Source organism: Mytilus edulis, chromosome 6 (assembly GCF_963676685.1).
Source record: "Mytilus edulis chromosome 6, xbMytEdul2.2, whole genome shotgun sequence".
NCBI lineage: Eukaryota > Metazoa > Mollusca > Bivalvia > Mytilida > Mytilidae > Mytilus > Mytilus edulis.
In genome coordinates this window covers 27881944-27908264 of record NC_092349.1, presented here as the reverse complement: position 1 = coordinate 27908264, position 26321 = coordinate 27881944, and positions in this window count along the sequence as shown.

Sequence of the window (26321 nt, the reverse complement as noted above, 5' to 3'; positions counted from 1 at the left end):
ATACCAAGCATGTTTCATTAGATAGACCATCTAACATCATAGTACTATCTTTCTACACAATAAAAACCAATTATACCAAGCATGTTTCATTAGATAGACCATCTAACATCATAGTACTATCTTTCTACACAATAAAAACCAATTATACCAAGCATGTTTCATTAGATAGACCATCTAACATCATAGTACTATCTTTCTACACAATAAAAACCAATTATTCCAAGCATGTTTCATAAGATAGACTATCTAACATCATAGTACTATCTTATGTTGCAATAAAAACCAATTATGCCAAGCATGTTTCATTAGATAGACCATCTAACATCATAGTACTATCTTTCTACACAATAAAAACCAATTATACCAAGCATGTTTCATTAGATAGACCATCTAACATCATAGTACTATCTTTCTACACAATAAAAACCAATTATACCAAGCATGTTTCATTAGATAGACCGTCTAACATCATAGTACTATCTTTCTACACAATAAAAACCAATTATTCCAAGCATGTTTCATTAGATAGACCATCAACATCATAGTACTATCTTTCTACACAAAAAAACCCAATTATACCAAGCATGTTTCATTAGATAGACCATTTAATATCATAGTACTATCTTTCTACACAATAAAAACCAATTATACCAAGCATGTTTCATTGGATAGACCATCTAACATCATAGTACTATCTTTCTACACAATAAAAACCAATTATACCAAGCATGTTTCATTAGATAGACCATTTAATATCATAGTACTATCTTTCTACACAATAATAACCAATTATACCAAGCATGTTTCATTAGATAGACCATCTAACATCATAGTACTATCTTTCTACACAATAAAAACCAATTTTACCAAGCATGTTTCATTAGATAGACCATCTAACATCATAGTACTATCTTTCTACACAATAAAAACCAATTATACCAAGCATGTTTCATTAGATAGACCATCTAACATCATAGTACTATCTTATGTCGAAATAAAAACCAATTATACCAAGCATGTTTCATTAGATAGACCATCTAACATCATAGTACTATCTTTCTACACAAAAAAAACCAATTATACCAAGCATGTTTCATTAGATAGATCATATAACATCATAGTACTATCTTATGTCGCAATAAAAACCAATTATACCAAGCATGTTTCATTAGATAGACCATCTAACATCATAGAACTATCTTTCTACACAATAAAAACCAATTATACCAAGCATGTTTCATTAGATAGACCATCTAACATCATAGTACTATCTTTCTACACAATAAAAACCAATTATACCAAGCATGTTTCATTAGATAGACCATTTAATATCATAGTACTATCTTTCTACACAATAAAAACCAATTATACCAAGCATGTTTCATTAGTCAGACCACCTAACATCATAGTACTATCTTTCTACACAATAAAAACCAATTATACCAAGCATGTTTCATTAGATAGACCATCTAACATCATAGTACTATCTTTCTACACAATAAAAACCAATTATACCAAGCATGTTTCATTAGATAGACCATCTAACATCATAGTACTATCTTATGTCGAAATAAAAACCAATTATACCAAGCATGTTTCATTAGATAGACCATCTAACATCATAGTACTATCTTTCTACACAATAAAAACCAATTATACCAAGCATTTTTCATTAGATAGACCATCTAACATCATAGTACTATCTTATGTCGCAATAAAAACAACCAATTATACCAAGCATGTTTCATTAGATAGACCATCTAACATCATAGTACTATCTTATGTCGCAATAAAAACCAATTATACCAAGCATGTTTCATTAGATAGACCATCTAACATCATAGTACTATCTTTCTACACAATAAAAACCAATTATACCAAGCATGTTTCATTAGATAGACCATCTAACATCATAGTACTATCTTTCTACACAATAAAAACCAATTATACCAAGCATGTACACAATAAAAACCAATTATACCAAGCATGTTTCATTAGATAGACCATCTAACATCATAGTACTATCTTTCTACACAATAAAAACCAATTATGCCAAGCATGTTTCAAAAGATAGACCAACTAACATCATAGTACTATCTTTCTACACAATAAAAACCAATTATACCAAGCATGTTTCATTAGATAGACCATCTAACACCATAGGACTATCTTTCTACACAATAAAAACCAATTATACCAAGCATGTTTCATTAGATAGACCATCTAACATCATAGTACTATCTTTCTACACAATAAAAACCAATTATACCAAGCATGTTTCATTAGATAGACCATCTAACATCATAGTACTATCTTTCTACACAATAAAAACCAATTATTCCAAGCATGTTTCATTAGATAGACCATCTAACATCATAGTACTATCTTATGTCGCAATAAAAACAACCAATTATACCAAGCATGTTTCATTAGATAGACCATCTAACATCATAGTACTATCTTATGTCGCAATAAAAACCAATTATACCAAGCATGTTTCATTAGATAGACCATCTAACATCATAGTACTATCTTTCTACACAATAAAAACCAATTATACCAAGCATGTTTCATTAGATAGACCATCTAACATCATAGTACTATCTTTCTACACAATAAAAACCAATTATACCAAGCATGTTTCATTAGATAGACCATCTAACATCATAGTACTATCTTTCTACACAATAAAAACCAATTATACCAAGCATGTTTCATTAGATAGACCATCTAACACCATAGTACTATCTTTCTACACAATAAAAACCAATTATACCAAGCATGTTTCATTAGATAGACCATCTAACATCATAGTACTATCTTTCTACACAATAAAAACCAATTGTACCAAGCATGTTTCATTAGATAGACCATCTAACATCATAGTACTATCTTTCTACACAATAAAAACCAATTATACCAAGCATGTTTCATTAGATAGACCATCTAACATCATAGTACTATCTTTCTACACAATACAAACCAATTATACCAAGCATGTTTCATTAGATAGACGATCTTACATTATAGTACTATCTTTCTACACAATAAAAACCAATTATACCAAGCACGTTCATTAGATAGACCATTAAACATCATAGTACTATCTGTCTACACAATAAAAACCAATTATACCAAGCATGTTTCATTAGATAGACCATCTAACATCATAGTACTATCATTCTACACAATAAAAACCAATTATACCAAGCATGTTTCATTAGATAGACCATCTAACATCATAGTATTATCTTTATACACAATAAGAACCAATTATACCAAGCATGTTTCATTAGATATACTATCTAACATCATAGTACTATCTTTCTACACAATAAAAACCAATTATACCAAGCATGTTTCATTAGATAGACCATCTAGCATCATAGTACTATCTTATGTCGAAATAAAAACCAATTATACCAAGCATGTTTCATTAGATAGACCATGTAACATCATAGTACTATCTTTCTACACTATAAAAACCAATTATACCAAGCATGTTTCATTAGATAGACCATCTAACATCATAGTACTATCTTTCTACACAATAAAAACCAATTATACCAAGCATGTTTCATTAGATAGACCATCTAACATCATAGTACTATCTTTCTACACAATAAAAACCAATTATACCAAGCATGTTTCATTAGATAGACCGTCTAACATCATAGTACTATCTTTCTACACAATAAAAACCAATTATTCCAAACATGTTTCATTAGATAGACCATCTAACATCATAGTACTGTCTTTCTACACAAAAAAAAACCAATTATACTAAGCATGTTTCATTAAATAGACCATATAACATCATAGTACTATCTTTCTACACAATAAAAACCAATTATACCAAGCATGTTTCATTAGATAGACCATCTAACACCATAGGACTATCTTTCTACACAATAAAAACCAATTATACCAAGCATGTTTCATTAGATAGACCATCTAACATCATAGTACTATCTTTCTACACAATAAAAACCAATTATACCAAGCATGTTTCATTAGATAGACCATCTAACATCATAGTACTATCTTTCTACACAATAAAAACCAATTATTCCAAGCATGTTTCATTAGATAGACCATCTAACATCATAGTACTATCTTATGTCGCAATAAAAACAACCAATTATACCAAGCATGTTTCATTAGATAGACCATCTAACATCATAGTACTATCTTATGTCGCAATAAAAACCAATTATACCAAGCATGTTTCATTAGATAGACCATCTAACATCATAGTACTATCTTTCTACACAATAAAAACCAATTATACCAAGCATGTTTCATTAGATAGACCATCTAACATCATAGTACTATCTTTCTACACAATAAAAACCAATTATACCAAGCATGTTTCATTAGATAGACCATCTAACATCATAGTACTATCTTTCTACACAATAAAAACCAATTATACCAAGCATGTTTCATTAGATAGACCATCTAACACCATAGTACTATCTTTCTACACAATAAAAACCAATTATACCAAGCATGTTTCATTAGATAGACCATCTAACATCATAGTACTATCTTTCTACACAATAAAAACCAATTGTACCAAGCATGTTTCATTAGATAGACCATCTAACATCATAGTACTATCTTTCTACACAATAAAAACCAATTATACCAAGCATGTTTCATTAGATAGACCATCTAACATCATAGTACTATCTTTCTACACAATACAAACCAATTATACCAAGCATGTTTCATTAGATAGACGATCTTACATTATAGTACTATCTTTCTACACAATAAAAACCAATTATACCAAGCACGTTCATTAGATAGACCATTAAACATCATAGTACTATCTGTCTACACAATAAAAACCAATTATACCAAGCATGTTTCATTAGATAGACCATCTAACATCATAGTACTATCATTCTACACAATAAAAACCAATTATACCAAGCATGTTTCATTAGATAGACCATCTAACATCATAGTATTATCTTTATACACAATAAGAACCAATTATACCAAGCATGTTTCATTAGATATACTATCTAACATCATAGTACTATCTTTCTACACAATAAAAACCAATTATACCAAGCATGTTTCATTAGATAGACCATCTAACATCATAGTACTATCTTATGTCGAAATAAAAACCAATTATACCAAGCATGTTTCATTAGATAGACCATGTAACATCATAGTACTATCTTTCTACACTATAAAAACCAATTATACCAAGCATGTTTCATTAGATAGACCATCTAACATCATAGTACTATCTTTCTACACAATAAAAACCAATTATACCAAGCATGTTTCATTAGATAGACCATCTAACATCATAGTACTATCATTCTACACAATAAAAACCAATTATACCAAGCATGTTTCATTAGATAGACCATCTAACATCATAGTACTATCTTTCTACACAATAAAAGCCAATAATACCAAGCATGTTTCATTAGATAGACCATCTAACATCATAGTACTATCTTTCTACACAATAAAAACCAATTATACCAAGCATGTTTCAAAAGATAGACCAACTAATATCATAGTACTATCTTTCTACACAATAAAAACCAATTATACCAAGCATGTTTCATTAGGTAGACCATCTAACATCATAGTACTATCTTTCTACACAATAAAAACCAATTATACCAAGCATGTTCATTAGATAGACCATCTAACATCATAGTACTATCTTTCTACACAATAAAAACCAATTATACCAAGCATGTTTCATTAGATAGACCATCTAACATCATAGTACTATCTTATGTCGCAATAAAAACAACCAATTATACCAAGCATGTTTCATTAGATAGACCATCTAACATCATAGTACTATCTTATGTCGCAATAAAAACCAATTATACCAAGCATGTTTCATTAGATAGACCATCTAACATCATAGTACTATCTTTCTACACAATAAAAACCAATTATACCAAGCATGTTTCATTAGATAGACCATCTAACATCATAGTACTATCTTTCTACACAATAAAAACCAATTATGCCAAGCATGTTTCAAAAGATAGACCAACTAACATCATAGTACTATCTTTCTACACAATAAAAACCAATTATACCAAGCATGTTTCATTAGATAGACCATCTAACACCATAGGACTATCTTTCTACACAATAAAAACCAATTATACCAAGCATGTTTCATTAGATAGACCATCTAACATCATAGTACTATCTTTCTACACAATAAAAACCAATTATACCAAGCATGTTTCATTAGATAGACCATCTAACATCATAGTACTATCTTTCTACACAATAAAAACCAATTATACCAAGCATGTTTCATTAGATAGACCATCTAACATCATAGTACTATTTTATGTCGCAATAAAAACCAATTATACCAAGCATGTTTCATTAGATAGACCATCTAACATCATAGTACTATCTTTTTACACAATGAAAACCAATTATACCAAGCATGTTTCATTAGATAGACCATCTAACATCATAGTACTATCTTTCTACACAATAAAAACCAATTATACCAAGCATGTTTCATTAAATAGACCATCTAACATCATAGTACTATCTTTCTACACAATAAAAACCAATTATACCAAGCATGTTTCATTAGATAGACCATCTAACATCATAGTACTATCTTTCTACACAATAAAAACCAATTATACCAAGCATGTTTCATTAGATAGACCATCTAACACCATAGTACTATCTTTCTACACAATAAAAACCAATTATACCAAGCATGTTTCATTAGATAGACCATCTAACATCATAGTACTATCTTATGTCGAAATAAAAACCAATTATACCAAGCATGTTTCATTAGATAGACCATCTAACATCATAGTACTATCTTTCTACACAATAAAAACCAATTATACCAAGCATGTTTCATTAGATAGACGATCTTACGTTATAGTACTATCTTTCTACATAATAAAAACCAATTATACCAAGCACGTTCATTAGATAGACCATTAAACATCATAGTACTATCTGTCTACACAATAAAAACCAATTATACCAAGCATGTTTCATTAGATAGACCATCTAACATCATAGTACTATCATTCTACACAATAAAAACCAATTATACCAAGCATGTTTCATTAGATAGACCATCTAACATAATAGTATTATCTTTATACACAATAAGAACCAATTATACCAAGCATGTTTCATTAGATATACTATCTAACATCATAGTACTATCTTTCTACACAATAAAAACCAATTATACCAAGCATGTTTCATTAGATAGACCATCTAACATCATAGTACTATCTTATGTCGAAATAAAAACCAATTATACCAAGCATGTTTCATTAGATAGACCATGTAACATCATAGTACTATCTTTCTACACTATAAAAACCAATTATACCAAGCATGTTTCATTAGATAGACCATCTAACATCATAGTACTATCTTTCTACACAATAAAAACCAATTATACCAAGCATGTTTCATTAGATAGACCATCTAACATCATAGTACTATCATTCTACACAATAAAAACCAATTATACCAAGCATGTTTCATTAGATAGACCATCTAACATCATAGTACTATCTTTCTACACAATAAAAGCCAATAATACCAAGCATGTTTCATTAGATAGACCATCTAACATCATAGTACTATCTTTCTACACAATAAAAACCAATTATACCAAGCATGTTTCAAAAGATAGACCAACTAATATCATAGTACTATCTTTCTACACAATAAAAACCAATTATACCAAGCATGTTTCATTAGGTAGACCATCTAACATCATAGTACTATCTTTCTACACAATAAAAACCAATTATACCAAGCATGTTTCATTAGATAGACCATCTAACATCATAGTACTATCTTTCTACACAATAAAAACCAATTATACCAAGCATGTTTCATTAGATAGACCATCTAACATCATAGTACTATCTTATGTCGAAATAAAAACCAATTATACCAAGCATGTTTCATTAGATAGACCATCTAACATCATAGTACTATCTTTCTACACAATAAAAACCAATTATACCAAGCATGTTTCATTAGATAGACCATCTAACATCATAGTACTATCTTATGTCGCAATAAAAACAACCAATTATACCAAGCATGTTTCATTAGATAGACCATCTAACATCATAGTACTATCTTATGTCGCAATAAAAACCAATTATACCAAGCATGTTTCATTAGATAGACCATCTAACATCATAGTACTATCTTTCTACACAATAAATACCAATTATACCAAGCATGTTTCATTAGATAGACCATCTAACATCATAGTACTATCTTTCTACACAATAAAAACCAATTATACCAAGCATGTACACAATAAAAACCAATTATACCAAGCATGTTTCATTAGATAGACCATCTAACATCATAGTACTATCTTTCTACATAATAAAAACCAATTATGCCAAGCATGTTTCAAAAGATAGACCAACTAACATCATAGTACTATCTTTCTACACAATAAGAACCAATTATACCAAGCATGTTTCATTAGATATACTATCTAACATCATAGTACTATCTTTCTACACAATAAAAACCAATTATACCAAGCATGTTTCATTAGATAGACCATCTAACATCATAGTACTATCTTATGTCGAAATAAAAACCAATTATACCAAGCATGTTTCATTAGATAGACCATGTAACATCATAGTACTATCTTTCTACACTATTAAAACCAATTATACCAAGCATGTTTCATTAGATAGACCATCTAACATCATAGTACTATCTTTCTACACAATAAAAAACCAATTATACCAAGCATGTTTCATTAGATAGACCATCTAACATCATAGTACTATCATTCTACACAATAAAAACCAATTATACCAAGCATGTTTCATTAGATAGACCATCTAACATCATAGTACTATCTTTCTACACAATAAAAGCCAATAATACCACGCATGTTTCATTAGATAGACCATCTAACATCATAGTACTATCTTTCTACACAATAAAAACCAATTATACCAAGCATGTTTCAAAAGATAGACCAACTAATATCATAGTACTATCTTTCTACACAATAAAAACCAATTATACCAAGCATGTTTCATTAGGTAGACCATCTAACATCATAGTACTATCTTTCTACACAATAAAAACCAATTATACCAAGCATGTTTCATTAGATAGACCATCTAACATCATAGTACTATCTTTCTACACAATAAAAACCAATTATACCAAGCATGTTTCATTAGATAGACCATCTAACATCATAGTACTATCTTATGTCGAAATAAAAACCAATTATACCAAGCATGTTTCATTAGATAGACCATCTAACATCATAGTACTATCTTTCTACACAATAAAAACCAATTATACCAAGCATGTTTCATTAGATAGACCATCTAACATCATAGTACTATCTTATGTCGCAATAAAAACAACCAATTATACCAAGCATGTTTCATTAGATAGACCATCTAACATCATAGTACTATCTTATGTCGCAATAAAAACCAATTATACCAAGCTTGTTTCATTAGATAGACCATCTAACATCATAGTACTATCTTTCTACACAATAAATACCAATTATACCAAGCATGTTTCATTAGATAGACCATCTAACATCATAGTACTATCTTTCTACACAATAAAAACCAATTATACCAAGCATGTACACAATAAAAACCAATTATACCAAGCATGTTTCATTAGATAGACCATCTAACATCATAGTACTATCTTTCTACATAATAAAAACCAATTATGCCAAGCATGTTTCAAAAGATAGACCAACTAACATCATAGTACTATCTTTCTACACAATAAAAACCAATTATACCAAGCATGTTTCATTAGATAGACCATCTAACACCATAGGACTATCTTTCTACACAATAAAAACCAATTATACCAAGCATGTTTCATTAGATAGACCATCTAACATCATAGTACTATCTTTCTACACAATAAAAACCAATTATACCAAGCATGTTTCATTAGATAGACCATCTAACATCATAGTACTATCTTTCTACACAATAAAAACCAATTATACCAAGCATGTTTCATTAGATAGACCATCTAACATCATAGTACTATTTTATGTCGAAATAAAAACCAATTATACCAAGCATGTTTCATTAGATAGACCATCTAACATCATAGTACTATCTTTTTACACAATGAAAACCAATTATACCAAGCATGTTTCATTAGATAGACCATCTAACATCATAGTACTATCTTTCTACATAATAGAAACCAATTATACCAAGCATGTTTCATTAGATAGACCATCTAACATCATAGTACTATCTTTCTACACAATAAAAACAAATTATACCAAGCATGTTTCATTAGATAGACCATCTAACACCATAGTACTATCTTTCTACACAATAAAAACCAATTATACCAAGCATGTTTCATTAGATAGACCATCTAACATCATAGTACTATCTTTTTACACAATAAAAACCAATTATACCAAGCATGTTTCATTAGATAGACCATCTAACATCATAGTACTATCTTTCTACACAATAAAAACCAATTATACCAAGCATGTTTCATTAGATAGACCATCTAACATCATAGTACTATCTTTCTACACAATAAAAACCAATTATACCAAGCATGTTTCATTAGATAGACGATCTAACATTATAGTACTATCTTTCTACATAATAAAAACCAATTATACCAAGCACGTTCATTAGATAGACCATTAAACATCATAGTACTATCTGTCTACACAATAAAAACCAATTATACCAAGCATGTTTCATTAGATAGACCATCTAACATCATAGTACTATCATTCTACACAATAAAAACCAATTATACCAAGCATGTTTCATTAGATAGACCATCTAACATCATAGTACTATCTTTCTACACAATAAAAACCAATTATACCAAGCATGTTTCATTAGATAGACCATCTAACATCATAGTACTATCTTATGTCGAAATAAAAACCAATTATACCAAGCATGTTTCATTAGATAGACCATGTAACATCATAGTACTATCTTTCTACACTATAAAAACCAATTATACCAAGCATGTTTCATTAGATAGACCATCTAACATCATAGTACTATCTTTCTACACAATAAAAACCAATTATACCAAGCATGTTTCATTAGATAGACCATCTAACATCATAGTACTATCATTCTACACAATAAAAACCAATTATACCAAGCATGTTTCATCAGATAAACCATCTAACATCATAGTACTATCTTTCTACACAATAAAAGCCAATTATACCAAGCATGTTTCATTAGATAGACCATCTAACATCATAGTACTATCTTTCTACACAATAAAAACCAATTATACCAAGCATGTTTCAAAAGATAGACCAACTAATATCATAGTACTATCTTTCTACACAATAAAAACCAATTATACCAAGCATGTTTCATTAAATAGACCATCTAACATCATAGTACTATCTTTCTACACAATAAAAACCAATTATACCAAGCATGTTTCATTAGATAGACCATCTAACATCATAGTACTATCTTTCTACACAATAAAAATCAATTATACCAAGCAGGTTTCATTAGATAGACCATCTAACATCATAGTACTATCTTTCCACACAATAAAAACCAATTATACCAAGCATGTTTCATAAGTTAGAACATCTAACATCATAGTACTGACTTTCTACACAATAAAAACCAATTATACCAAGCATGTTTCATTAGATAGACTATCTAACAGCATAGTACTATCTTATGTCGCAATAAAAACCAATTATACCAAGCATGTTTCATTAGATAGACCATCTAACATCATAGTACTATCTTTCTACACAATAAAAACCAATTATACCAAGCATGTTTCATTAGATAGACCATCTAACATCATAGTACTATCTTTCTACACAATAAAAACCAATTATACCAAGCATGTTTCATTAGATAGACCATCTAACATCATAGTACTATCTTTCTACACAATAAAAACCAATTATACCAAGCATGTTTCATTAGATAGACCATCTAACATCATAGTACTATCTTTCTACACAATAAAAACCATTTATACCAAGCATGTTTCATTAGATAGACCATCTAACATCATAGTACTATCTTTCTACACAATAAAAACCAATTATACCAAGCATGTTTCATTAGATAGACCATCTAACATCATAGTACTATCTTTGTACACAATAAAAACCAATTATACCAAGCATGTTTCATTAGATAGACCATCTAACATCATAGTACTATCTTTCTACACAATAAAAACCAATTATACCAAGCATGTTTCATTAGATAGACCATTTAACATCATAGTACTATCTTTCTACACAATAAAAACCAATTATACCAAGCATGTTTCATTAGATAGACCGTCTAACATCATAGTACTATCTTTCTACACAATAAAAAACAATTATTCCAAGCATGTTTCATTAGATAGACTATCTAACATCATAGTACTATCTTATGTTGCAATAAAAACCAATTATACCAAGCATGTGTCATTAGATAGACCATCTAACATCATAGTACTATCTTTCTACACAATAAAAACCAATTATACCAAGCATGTTTCATTAGATAGACCATCTAACATCATAGTACTATCTTTCTACACAATAAAAACCAATTATACCAAGCATGTTTCATTAGATAGACCGTCTAACATCATAGTACTATCTTTCTACACAATAAAAACCAATTATTCCAAACATGTTTCATTAGATAGACCATCTAACATCATAGTACTGTCTTTCTACACAAAAAAAAACCAATTATACTAAGCATGTTTCATTAAATAGACCATATAACATCATAGTACTATCTTATGTCGCAATAAAAACCAATTATACCAAGCATGTTTCATTAGATAGACCATCTAACATCATAGAACTATCCTTCTACACAATAAAAACCAATTATACCAAGCATGTTTAATTAGATAGACCATCTAACATCATAGTACTATCTTTCTACACAATAAAAACCAATTATACCAAGCATGTTCCATTAGATAGACCATTTAATATCATAGTACTATCTTTCTACACAATAAAAACCAATTATACCAAGCATGTTTCATTAGATAGACCATCTATCATCATAGTACTATCTTTCTACACAATAAAAACCAATTATACCAAGCATGTTTCATTAGATAGACGATCTAACATCATAGTACTATCTTTCTACACAATAAAAACCAATTATACCAAGCATGTTTCATTAGATAGACCATCTAACATCATAGTACTATCTTTCTACACAATAAAAACCAATTATACCAAGCATGTTTCATTAGATAGACCATCTAACATCATAGTACTATCTTTCTACAAAATAAAAACCAATTATACCAAGCATGTTTCATTAGATAGACCATCTAACATCATAGTACTATCTTTCTACACAATAAAAACCAATTATACCAAGCATGTTTCATTAGATAGACCATCTAACATCATAGTACTATCTTATGTCGCAATAAAAACAACCAATTATACCAAGCATGTTTCATTAGATAGACCATCTAACATCATAGTACTATCTTATGTCGCAATAAAAACCAATTATACCAAGCATGTTTCATTAGATAGACCATCTAACATCATAGTACTATCTTTCTACACAATAAAAACCAATTATGCCAAGCATGTTTCAAAAGATAGACCAACTAACATCATAGTACTATCTTTCTACACAATAAAAACCAATTATACCAAGCATGTTTCATTAGATAGACCATCTAACATCATGGTACTATTTTTCTACACAATAAAAACCAATTATACCAAGTATGTTTCATTAGATAGACCATTTAACATCATAGTACTATCTTTCTACACAATAAAAACCAATTATACCAAGCATGTTTCATTAGATAGACCATCTAACATCATAGTACTATTTTATGTCGCAATAAAAACCAATTATACCAAGCATGTTTCATTAGATAGACCATCTAACATCATAGTACTGTCTTTTTACACAATGAAAACCAATTATACCAAGCATGTTTCATTAGATAGACCATCTAACATCATAGTACTATCTTTCTACACAATAAAAACCAATTATACCAAGCATGTTTCATTAGATAGACCATCTAACATCATAGTACTATCTTTCTACACAATAAAAACCAATTATACCAAGCATGTTTCATTAGATAGACCATCTAACATCATAGTACTATCTTTCTACACAATAAAAACCAATTATACCAAGCATGTTTCATTAGATAGACCATCTAACACCATAGTACTATCTTTCTACACAATAAAAACCAATTATACCAAGCATGTTTCATTAGATAGACCATCTAACATCATAGTACTATCTTTCTACACAATAAAAACCAATTATACCAAGCATGTTTCATTAGATAGACCATCTAACATCATAGTACTATCTTTCTACACAATAAAAACCAATTATACCTAGCATGTTTCATTAGATAGAACATCTAACATCATAGTACTAACTTTCTACACAATAAAAACCAATTATACCAAGCATGTTTCATTAGATAGACTATCTAACATCATAGTACTATCTTATGTCGCAATAAAAACCAATTGTACCAAGCATGTTTCATTAGATAGACCATCTAACATCATAGTACTATCTTTCTACACAATAAAAACCAATTATACCAAGCATGTTTCATTAGATAGACCATCTAACATCATAGTACTATCTTTCTACACAATAAAAACCAATTATACCAAGCATGTTTCATTAGATAGACCGTCTAACATCATAGTACTATCTTTCTACACAATAAAAACCAATTATTCCAAGCATGTTTCATTAGATAGACCATCTAACATCATAGTACTATCTTTCTACACAAAAAAAAACCAATTATACTAAGCATGTTTCATTAGATAGACCATATAACATCAAAGTACTATCTTATGTCGCAATAAAAACCAATTATACCAAGCATGTTTCATTAGATAGACCATCTAACATCATAGAACTATCCTTCTACACAATAAAAACCAATTATACCAAGCATGTTTCATTAGATAGACCATATAACATCATAGTACTATCTTATGTCGCAATAAAAACAACCAATTATACCAAGCATGTTTCATTAGATAGACCATCTAACATCATAGTACTTTCTTTCTACACAATAAAAACCAATTATACCAAGCATGTTTCATTAGATAGACCATCTAACATCATAGTACTATCTTTCTACACAATAAAAACCAATTATACCAAGCATGTTTCATTAGATAGACCATCTAACATCATAGTACTATCTTTCTACACAATAAAAACCAATTATACCAAGCATGTTTCATTAGATAGACCATCTAACACCATAGTACTATCTTTCTACACAATAAAAACCAATTATACCAAGCATGTTTCATTAGATAGACCATCTAACATCATTGTACTATCTTTCTACACAATAAAAACCAATTATACCAAGCATGTTTCATTAGATAGACCATCTAACATCATAGTACTATCTTTCTACACAATAAAAACCAATTATACCAAGCATGTTTCATTAGATAGAACATCTAACATCATAGTACTAACTTTCTACACAATAAAAACCAATTATACCAAGCATGTTTCATTAGATAGACTATCTAACATCATAGTACTATCTTATGTCGCAATAAAAACCAATTATACCAAGCATGTTTCATTAGATAGACCATCTAACATCATAGTACTATCTTTCTACACAATAAAAACCAATTATACCAAGCATGTTTCATTAGATAGACCATCTAACATCATAGTACTATCTTTCTACACAATAAAAACCAATTATACCAAGCATGTTTCATTAGATAGACCGTCTAACATCATAGTACTATCTTTCTACACAATAAAAACCAATTATTCCAAGCATGTTTCATTAGATAGACCATCTAACATCATAGTACTATCTTTCTACACAAAAAAAAAACCAATTATACTAAGCATGTCTCATTAGATAGACCATATAACATCATAGTACTATCTTATGTCGCAATAAAAACCAATTATACCAAGCATGTTTCATTAGATAGACCATCTAACATCATAGAACTATCCTTCTACACAATAAAAACCAATTATACCAAGCATGTTTCATTAGATAGACCATCTAACATCATAGTACTATCTTTCTACACAATAAAAACCAATTATACCAAGCATGTTTCATTAGATAGACCATTTAATATCATAGTACTATCTTTCTACACAATAAAAACCAATTATACCAAGCATGTTTCATTAGATAGACCATCTATCATCATAGTACTATCTTTCTACACAATAAAAACCAATTATACCAAGCATGTTTCATTAGATAGACGATCTAACATCATAGTACTATCTTTCTACACAATAAAAACCAATTATACCAAGCATGTTTCATTAGATAGACCATCTAACATCATAGTACTTTCTTTCTACACAATAGAAACCAATTATACCAAGCATGTTTCATTAGATAGACCATCTAACATCATAGTACTATCTTTCTACACAATAAAAACCAATTATACCAAGCATGTTTCATTAGATAGACCATCTAACATCATAGTACTATCTTTCTACACAATAAAAACCAATTATACCAAGCATGTTTCATTAGATAGACCATCTAACATCATAGTACTATCTGTCTACACAATAAAAACCAATTATACCAAGCATGTTTCATTAGATAGACCATCTAACATCATAGTACTATCTTTCTACACAATAAAAACCAATTATTCCAAGCATGTTTCATTAGATAGACCATCTAACATCATAGTACTGTCTTTCTATACAAAAAAAACCCAATTATACTAAGCATGTTTCATTAGATAGACCATATAACATCATAGTACTATCTTATGTCGCAATAAAAACCAATTATACCAAGCATGTTTCATTAGATAGACCATCTAACATCATAGAACTATCCTTCTACACAATGAAAACCAATTATACCAAGCATGTTTCATTAGATAGACCATCTAACATCATAGTACTATCTTTCTACACAATAAAAACCAATTATACCAAGCATGTTCCATTAGATAGACCATTTAATATCATAGTGCTATCTTTCTACACAATAAAAACCAATTATACCAAGCATGTTTCATTAGATAGACCATCTATCATCATAGTACTATCTTTCTACACAATAAAAACCAATTATACCAAGCATGTTTCATTAGATAGACGATCTAACATCATAGTACTATCTTTCTACACAATAAAAACCAATTATACCAAGCATGTTTCATTAGATAGACCATCTAACATCATAGTACTATCTTTCTACACAATAAAAACCATTTATACCAAGCATGTTTCATTAGATAGACCATCTAACATCATAGTACTATCTTTCTACACAATAAAAACCAATTATACCAAGCATGTTTCATTAGATAGACCATCTAACATCATAGTACTATCTTTTTACACAATAAAAACCAATTATACCAAGATGTTTCATTAGATAGACCATCTAACATCATAGTACTATCTTATGTCGCAATAAAAACAACCAATTATACCAAGCATGTTTCATTAGATAGACCATCTAACATCATAGTACTATCTTATGTCGCAATAAAAACCAATTATACCAAGCATGTTTCATTAGATAGACCATCTAACATCATAGTACTATCTTTCTACACAATAAAAACCAATTATGCCAAGCATGTTTCAAAAGATAGGCCAACTAACATCATAGTACTATCTTTCTACACAATAAAAACCAATTATACCAAGCATGTTTCATTAGATAGACCATCTAACATCATGGTACTATATTTCTACACAATAAAAACCAATTATACCAAGCATGTTTCATTAGATAGACCATTTAACATCATAGTACTATCTTTCTACACAATAAAAACCAATTATACCAAGCATGTTTCATTAGATAGACCATCTAACATCATAGTACTATTTTATGTCGCAATAAAAACCAATTATACCAAGCATGTTTCATTAGATAGACCATCTAACATCATAGTACTATCTTTTTACACAATGAAAACCAATTATACCAAGCATGTTTCATTAGATAGACCATCTAACATCATAGTACTATCTTTCTGCATGTTTCATTAGATAGACCATCTAACATCATAGTACTATCTTTCTACACAATAAAAACCAATTATACCAAGCATGTTTCATTAGATAGACCATCTAACATCATAGTACTATCTTTCTACACAATAAAAACCAATTATACCAAGCATGTTTCATTAGATAGACCTTCTAACACCATAGTACTATCTTTCTACACAATAAAAACCAATTATACCAAGCATGTTTCATTAGATAGACCATCTAACATCATAGTACTATCTTTCTACACAATAAAAACCAATTATACCAAGCATGTTTCATTAGATAGACCATCTAACATCATAGTACTATCTTTCTACACAATAAAAACCAATTATACCAAGCATGTTTCATTAGATAGACCATCTAACATCATAGTACTATCTTTCTACACAATAAAAACCAATTATACCAAGCATGTTTCATTAGATAGACGATGTAACATTATAGTACTATCTTTCTACATAATAAAAACTAATTATACCAAGCACGTTCATTAGATAGACCATTAAACATCATAGTACTATCTGTCTACACAATAAAAACCAATTATACCAAGCATGTTTCATTAGATAGACCATCTAACATCATATTACTATCATTCTACACAATAAAAACCAATTATACCAAGCATGTTTCATTAGATAGACCATCTAACATCATAGTATTATCTTTATACACAATAAAAACCAATTATACCAAGCATGTTTCATTAGATATACTATCTAACATTATATTACTATCTTTCTACACAATAAAAACCAATTATACCAAGCATGTTTCATTAGATAGACCATCTAACATCATAGTACTATATATCTTTCTACACAATAAAAACCAATTATACCGAGCATGTTTCATTAGATAGACCATCTAACATCATAGTACTATCTTTCTACACAATAAAAAACAATTATACCAAGCATGTTCCATTAGATAGACGATCTAACATTATAGTACTATCTTTCTACATAATAAAAACCAATTATACCAAGCATGTTCATTAGATAGACCATTAAACATCATAGTACTATCTGTCTACACAATAAAAACCAATTATACCAAGCATGTTTCATTAGATAGACCATCTAACATCATAGTACTATCATTCTACACAATAAAAACCAATTATACCAAGCATGTTTCATTAGATAGACCATCTAACATCATAGTATTATCTTTATACACAATAAGAACCAATTATACCAAGCATGTTTCATTAGATATACTATCTAACATTATAGTACTATCTTTCTACACAATAAAAACCAATTATAGCAAGCATGTTTCATTAGATAGACCATCTAACATCATAGTACTATCTTTCTACACAATAAAAACCAATTATACCAAGCATGTTTCATTAGATAGACCATCTAACATCATAGTACTATCTTTCTACACAATAAAAACCAATTATACCAAGCATGTTTCATTAGATAGACCATCTAACATTATAGTACTATCTTTCTACACAATAAAAACCAATTATACCAAGCATGTTTCATTAGATAGACCATCTAACACCATAGTACTATCTTTCTACACAATAAAAACCAATTATACCAAGCATGTTTCAAAAGATAGACCATCTAACACTATAGTACTATCTTTCTACACAATAAAAACCAATTATACCAAGCATGTTTCATTAGATAGACCATCTAACATCATAGTACTATCTTTCTACGCAATAAAAACCAATTATACCAAGCATGTTTCATTAGATAGACCATCTAACATCATAGTACTATCTTTCTACACAATAAAAACCAATTATACCAAGCATGTTTCATTAGATAGACCATCTAACATCATAGTACTATCTTTCTACACAATAAAAACCAATTATACCAAGCATGTTTCATTAGATAGACGATCTAACATTATAGTACTATCTTTCTACACAATAAAAACCAATTATACCAAGCATGTTTCATTAGATAGACCATCTAACATCATAGTACTATCTTTCTACACAATAAAAACCAATTATACCAAGCATGTTTCATTAGATAGACCATCTAACATCATAGTACTATCTTTCTACACAATAAAAACCAATTATACCAAGCATGTTTCATTAGATAGACCATCTAACATCATAGTACTATCTTTCTACACAATAAAAACCAATTATACCAAGCATGTTTCATTAGATAGACGATCTAACTTTATAGTACTATCTTTCTACATAATAAAAACCAATTATACCAAGCACGTTCATTAGATAGACCATTAAACATCATAGTACTATCTGTCTACACAATAAAAACCAATTATACGAAGCATGTTTCATTAGATAGACCATCTAAAATCATAGTACTATCATTCTACACAATAAAAACCAATTATACCAAGCATGTTTCATTAGATAGACCATCTAACATCATAGTATTATCTTTCTACACAATAAGAACCAATTATATCAAGCATGTTTCATTAGATATACTATCTAACATTATAGTACTATCTTTCTACACAATAAAAACCAATTATACCAAGCATGTTTCATTAGATAGACCATCTAACATCATAGTACTATCTTATGTCGAAATAAAAACCAATTATACCAAGCATGTTTCATTAGATAGACCATCTAACATCATAGTACTATCTTTCTACACAATAAAAACCAATTATACCAAGCATGTTTCATTAGATAGACGATCTAACATTATAGTACTATCTTTCTACATAATAGAAACCAATTATACCAAGCATGTTTCATTAGATAGACCATTAAACATCATAGTACTATCTGTCTACACAATAAAAACCAATTATACCAAGCATGTTTCATTAGATAGACCATCTAACATCATAGTACTATCATTCTACACAATAAAAACCAATCATACCAAGCATGTTTCATTAGATAGACCATCTAACATCATAGTATTATCTTTATACACAATAAGAACCAATTATACCAAGCATGTTTCATTAGATATACTATCTAACATTATAGTACTATCTTTCTACACAATAAAAACCACTTATAACAATCATGTTTCATTAGATAGACCATCTAACATCATAGTACTATCTTATGTCGAAATAAAAACCAATTATACCAAGCATGTTTCATTAGATAGACCATCTAACATCATAGTACTATCTTTCTACACAATAAAAACCAATTATAACAAGCATGTTTCATTTGAAAGACCATCTAACATCATAGTACTATCTTTCTACACAATAAAAACCAATTATACCAAGCATGTTTCATTAGATAGACCATCTAACATCATAGTACTATCATTCTACACAATAAAAACCAATTATACCAAGCATGTTTCATTAGATAGACCATCTAACATCATAGTACTATCTTTCTACACAATAAAAACCAATTATAACAAGCATGTTTCATTTGATAGACCATCTAACATCATAGAACTATCTTTCTACACAATAAAAACCAATTATACCAAGCATGTTTCAAAAGATAGACCATCTAACACTATAGTACTATCTTTCTACACAATAAAAACCAATTATACCAAGCATGTTTCATTAGATAGACCATCTAACATCATAGTACTATCATTCTACACAATAAAAACCAATTATACCAAGCATGTTTCATTAGATAGACCATCTAACATCATAGTACTATTTTATGTCGCAATAAAAACCAATTATACCAAGCATGTTTCATTAGATAGACCATCTAACATCATAGTACTATCTTTTTACACAATGAAAACCAATTATACCAAGCATGTTTCATTAGATAGACCATCTAACATCATAGTACTATCTGTCTACACAATAAAAACCAATTATACCAAGCATGTTTCATTAGATAGACCATCTAACATCATAGTACTATCATTCTACACAATAAAAACCAATTATACCAAGCATGTTTCATTAGATAGACCATCTAACATCATAGTACTATCTTTCTACACAATAAAAACCAATTATAACAAGCATGTTTCATTTGATAGACCATCTAACATCATAGTACTATCTTTCTACACAATAAAAACCAATTATACCAAGCATGTTTCAAAAGATAGACCATCTAACACTATAGTACTATCTTTCTACACAATAAAAACCAATTATACCAAGCATGTTTCATTAGATAGACCATCTAACATCATAGTATTATCTTTATACACAATAAGAACCAATTATACCAAGCATGTTTCATTAGATATACTATCTAACATTATAGTACTATCTTTCTACACAATAGAAACCAATTATACCAAGCATGTTTCATTAGATAGACCATCTAACATCATAGTACTATCTTTCTACACAATAAAAACCAATTATAACAAGCATGTTTCATTTGATAGACCATCTAACATCATAGTACTATCTTTCTACACAATAAAAACCAATTATACCAAGCATGTTTCAAAAGATAGACCATCTAACATCATAGTACTATCTTTCTACACAATAAAAACCAATTATACCAAGCATGTTTCAAAAGATAGACCATCTAACACTATAGTACTATCTTTCTACACAATAAAAACCAATTATACCAAGCATGTTTCATTAGATAGACCATCTAACATCATAGTACTATCTTTCTACGCAATAAAAACCGATTATACCAAGCATGTTTCATTAGATAGACCATCTAACATCATAGTACTATCTTTCTACGCAATAAAAACCAATTATACCAAGCATGTTTCATTAGATAGACCATCTAACATCATAGTACTATCTTTCTACACAATAAAAACCAATTATACCAAGCATGTTTCATTAGATAGACCATCTAACATCATAGTACTATCTTTCTACACAATAAAAACCAATTATACCAAGCATGTTTCATTAGATAGACCATCTAACATCATAGTACTATCTTATGTCGCAATAAAAACCAATTATACCAAGCATGTTTCATTAGATAGACCATCTAACATCATAGTACTATCTTTCTACACAATAAAAACCAATTATACTAAGCATGTTTCATTAGATAGACCATCTAACATCAAAGTACTATCTTTCTACACAATAAAAACCAATTATACCAAGCATGTTTCATTAGATCGACCATCTAACATCATAGTACTATCTTTCTACACAATAAAAACCAATTATACCAAGCATGTTTCATTAGATAGACCATCTAACATCATAGTACTATCTTTCTACACATTAAAAACCAATTATACCAAGCATGTTTCATTAGATAGACCATCTAACATCATAGTACTATCTTTCTACACAATAAAAACCAATTATACCAAGCATGTTTCATTAGATAGACGATCTAACTTTATAGTACTATCTTTCTACATAATAAAAACCAATTATACCAAGCACGTTCATTAGATAGACCATTAAACATCATAGTACTATCTGTCTACACAATAAAAACCAATTATACCAAGCATGTTTCATTAGATAGACCATCTAAAATCATAGTACTATCATTCTACACAATAAAAACCAATTATACCAAGCATGTTTCATTAGATAGACCATCTAACATCATAGTATTATCTTTCTACACAATAAGAACCAATTATATCAAGCATGTTTCATTAGATATACTATCTAACATTATAGTACTCTCTTTCTACATAATAGAAACCAATTATACCAAGCATGTTTCATTAGATAGACCATTAAACATCATAGTACTATCTGTCTACACAATAAAAACCAATTATACCAAGCATGTTTCATTAGATAGACCATCTAACATCATAGTACTATCATTCTACACAATAAAAACCAATTATACCAAGCATGTTTCATTAGATAGACCATCTAACATCATAGTATTATCTTTATACACAATAAGAACCAATTATACCAAGCATGTTTCATTAGATACACTATCTAACATTATAGTACTATCTTTCTACACAATAAAAACCACTTATAACAAGCATGTTTCATTAGATAGACCATCTAACATCATAGTACTATCTTATGTCGAAATAAAAACCAATTATACCAAGCATGTTTCATTAGATAGACCATCTAACATCATAGTACTATCTTTCTACACAATAAAAACCAATTATAACAAGCATGTTTCATTTGAAAGACCATCTAACATCATAGTACTATCTTTCTACACAATAAAAACCAATTATACCAAGCATGTTTCAAAAGATAGACCATCTAACATCATAGTACTATCTTTATACACAATAAAAACCAATTATACCAAGCATGTTTCAAAAGATAGACCATCTAACTCTATAGTACTATCTTATGTCGCAATAAAAACCAATTATACCAAGCATGTTTCAAAAGATAGACCAACTAACATCATAGTACTATCTTTCTACACAATAAAAACCAATTATACCAAGCATGTTTCATTAGATAGACCATCTAACATCATGGTACTATATTTCTACACAATAAAAACCAATTATACCAAGCATGTTTCATTAGATAGACCATTTAACATCATACTACTATCTTTCTACACAATAAAAACCAATTATACCAAGCATGTTTCATTAGATAGACCATCTAACATCATAGTACTATTTTATGTCGCAATAAAAACCAATTATACCAAGCATGTTTCATTAGATAGACCATCTAACATCATAGTACTATCTTTTTACACAATGAAAACCAATTATACCAAGCATGTTTCATTAGATAGACCATCTAACATCATAGTACTATCTTTCTACACAATAAAAACCAATTATACCAAGCATGTTTCAAAAGATAGACCATCTAACATCATAGTACTAATAAAAACCAATTATACCAAGCATGTTTCATTAGATAGACCATCTAACATCATAGTACTATTTTATGTCGCAATAAAAACCAATTATACCAAGCATGTTTCATTAGATAGACCATCTAACATCATAGTACTATCTTTTTACACAATGAAAACCAATTATACCAAGCATGTTTCACTAGATAGACCATCTAACATCATAGTACTATCTTTCTACACAATAAAAACCAATTATACCAAGCATGTTTCAAAAGATAGACCATCTAACATCATAGTACTATCTTTCTACACAATAAAAACCAATTATACCAAGCATGTTTCATTAGATAGACCATCTAACATCATAGTACTATCTTTCTACACAATAAAAACCAATTATACCAAGCATGTTTCATTTGATAGACCATCTAACACCATAGTACTATCTTTCTACACAATAAAAACCAATTATACCAAGCATGTTTCATTAGATAGACCATCTAACATCATAGTACTATCTTTCTACACAATAAAAACCAATTATACCAAGCATGTTTCATTAGATAGACCATCTAACATCATAGTACTATCTTTCTACATAATAAAAACCAATTATACCAAGCATGTTTCATTAGATAGACCATCTAACATCATAGTACTATCTTTCTACACAATAAAAACCAATTATACCAAGCATGTTTCATTAGATAGACGATCTAACATTATAGTACTATCTTTCTACATAATAAAAACCAATTATACCAAGCATGTTTCATTATATAGACCATTAAACATCATAGTACTATCTGTCTACACAATAAAAACCAATTATACCAAGCATGTTTCATTTGATAGACCATCTAACATCATAGTACTATCATTCTACACAATAAAAACCAATTATACCAAGCATGTTTCATTAGATAGACCATCTAACATCATAGTATTATCTTTATACACAATAAGAACCAATTATACCAAGCATGTTTCATTAGATATACTATTTAACATTATAGTACTATCTTTCTACACAATAAAAACCAATTATACCAAGCATGTTTCATTAGATAGACCATCTAACATCATAATACTATCTTATGTCGAAATAAAAACCAATTATACCAAGCATGTTTCATTAGATAGACCATCTAACATCATAGTACTATCTTTCTACACAATAAAAATTAATTATACCAAGCATGTTCATTAAATAGACCATCTAACATCATATTACTATCTTTCTACACAATAAAAACCAATTATACCAAGCATGTTTCATTAGATAGACCATTTAACATCATAGTACTATCTTTCTACACAATAAAAACCAATTATACCAAGCATGTTTCATTAGATAGACCATTTAACATCCTAGTACTATCTTTCTACACAATAAAAACCAATTATACCAAGCATGTTTCATTAGATAGACCATCTAACATCATAGTACTATCTTTCTACACAATAAAAAACCAATTATAACAAGCATGTTTCATTTGATAGACCAT